Below are 2,881 nucleotides of genomic sequence, written 5' to 3'. Positions count from 1 at the left end.
TTGAGCTGAATCTGTGTCTCCCAAATTGCAATTCCTAAGACTCCAATAAATACCTTGTCTTACTGCTTTGCTGTCTGGTCTTTTGCCTCTTCTTGGTTGACAGCATTTAGCACACGCAGTTGGTGCCAAATAAATACCTTTGAATGAATGATGTAAAGCCATAAAAAATCCTGTCGTTTAAAAGTTCTGTCCAGTTCGTGAAACACCTTCATTGTTTCTTTCAAATAGTAATGTTTTCATAGGCATTCAGGCAGGAAAAAGATTGTTCACTTACTCTATAAACATTGCATCACTTCTTACTTTAACCCAGGCACGACGCCTTAGTCTCACCTGTGGAGCTAAGTGCATGGGCTTTGTGACTGCTGTTTCCTGAGTATAAAATCTATTTACAAATTTCTGGTGTGTGAAGACATAGTCCTGGCCTCTCTGAAAGTTGTAGCAGCCAGTGCAAGAGTCCAGTGGAAGAGCTTTCCAGGGTCAAGAAAGGGCTTCATTCACACTCCAAGATGTCATAATACCTAATAAGCAATCATGAATGGTGGTTGGGTTAATTCCTAATCTGGTGTTTAAAGTCTCAACTGATAAATATTGGCACTAACAAGAGGCCAGAGATTTCATCATAGTGACCAAATGATCAAAACTCAGGATCCTATAGGCTGAGAATTTTAAGACTTACAGATCGAAAATGAATATGAGCTATTTATATATGCAGCAAAGTTAAATGTAACCTTACATCCATAAAATATACCTAGAAGAGTGAAGTTGAAATAGTAGTGACAACTTGCCACCTTCTAATTTCTGAAATGTCTTCTTGCAAGCATCAGTCTAGTCAGGCTCTGGTTACATCCAGTTGTCAGTGACTTGAGGTTATTAGCAGCTACCTGGTGCTATTTGATATACTCATATCAAATAATTTTAGTCAATTAGAAGACATTTATTGAACACCTACATGGGCCTGACATAGTGGAACATGGACATGTATAAGCACTGACGACGTTGTCCTTGAAGGACTCACTGTTTAGTGTGAGACAAACAAATGTATGAAAAGCAACATCATAACCCAGAACATCAATCACAGCTGCCACCTTTGACCTATGGACTTGCACAAAGCAGCAAACAGGGGATGAAGAATTAAAAGAGGCAGAAAGTTCTTTAGGGGCTCTGTTCCCTAAGCCAGCAACATAGGATAATTAGCATGTCTTCCTTGCTTTCATCCAGAAATAGATAATGCAAAGATTAAACAAAGCAATTTAACACAATAGGTATATAATGAGCATCAGCTCTGGGAGGGGCTCTCTGGGAAAGGCAAAGGTAAAATATCCATGGTGTGTGACTTCAAAGATGTCATAGCTCAGTGAGGGAGCGAGGACAAGTGTTTGGGTTATTCTAATAAAAGAGAATGTCAGTAATAATAATAATGACAGCTATCCTTCACTGAGCACTCAGGATATGCTAGGCACAGTGCTAAGTTTCTGTCATACATGCACACACCACACCTGTTCTGTGATGTGAATGCACTTGTCATGTTTTACCTTTTAAGAAACAGGCCATGAGAGGCCAGTTGAAGTGCCTAGGATAACATGGCCTTCAAAGAACCTATCTGATATCTAAATCCAGACCTGTCTTCTCCCCAGCCTGAGCATTCAGCCTCTGTCATGCATCCTGGGAAGAGAGGCTTACAGGAGATGCTCTGGGGCCTGGAGGTGGGAGAGGACACTTCTGGATAGGGGCTGCCTTCTTGGGTTCTCCCACCAGCAGGCTCTGAGAGAAGGATTTGAGTGCAAGTAGCTTATTGGGAAGTGATGCCAGGAAGCACCGATCTGGGGGAGGGATGTGAAACAGAAGGGAAGGGATGGAACCCAGGCAGAAATACATAATCGAGCAAACTACCTCTGTGGGCAACGGGATGTCACTTCCACCGGGGAGCTCAGTGTGACAACATAGACCACGGCTCAGAGTTATCCTAACTGAGTGGTGAAGCAGCTGGGGATTTTATCACCATGCCCACCATCTGTCATTAGTTGAGGGCTGCTTCTAAGAGCCTTAACTCTCAGGAACTCTGGCTTGCCTGTGTGCTGTCCAAGAATGTGCCTCACAGCTAGCAAAAAGCCACCCAGCAGGGAGACTCTGAGTTCTCAATGAACATCCTCATGCATAGAGGTGAGTGCACTGCTCTAGGTATGTCTCAGAGTCTGTGTTCCCTGGGCAATGGTGCCTGAGGCTGAGGGATGAGATGGCAATGCAAGTCCCTGCTCCCCTCCTATGCTGAGGAGGCAGAATGCTGTGCTTGAGGTTGGAGCCCCAATCATTAACTTCTTTCCAGAATTAGAGGTCTCTGGGCTCCATGATGGTGAGTTCAAGCCTAGCAGAGAGCAATTTCCTACACATAAACACGCACAGGTACTTTGCAGACCTTCCCTTGATGACTGGAATGATGTCCCTGCAATTTAGAGATCAATTAACTGGGAGTTTCTTAGTAAACTGTTGTAGAAGCCTTTGTAGATAAGTTTTTCAAGTCATCCCAGATTTCAGGGCAGTAGACCTGAATTTGAGTCTTAGCTTTGCCACTTATAAAGCTCTGTGACTTTGGAGAGTCCCTTAACTTTTCTGAGTCTCAGGTGTGAAAAGGGAATATCAAGCAGGCCAGCCTTTCTGGTTTCTTGACCAGCTAGCAGGTCAAGCTGTCTCACCCAGCATACAGCTAGGGGGTTTTCTGCAGAACATGGACAAATGATCCATTGTGCAAGCTCTTTTCAGTTTTTAAATAGAGCTGCAGGCTAGAGGCCTCCCAGATCTCGTTCTAGGGCTCCCTGCTGCAGTCTTTTCCAGGGATGGACACAGAGTGGAGGGTTGGAACATGGGCCTTGCAACCAGCAGGCTC

This window comes from Nomascus leucogenys, chromosome 2, assembly GCF_006542625.1.
Source record: "Nomascus leucogenys isolate Asia chromosome 2, Asia_NLE_v1, whole genome shotgun sequence".
NCBI lineage: Eukaryota > Metazoa > Chordata > Mammalia > Primates > Hylobatidae > Nomascus > Nomascus leucogenys.
This window is presented reverse-complemented; position numbering follows the sequence as displayed.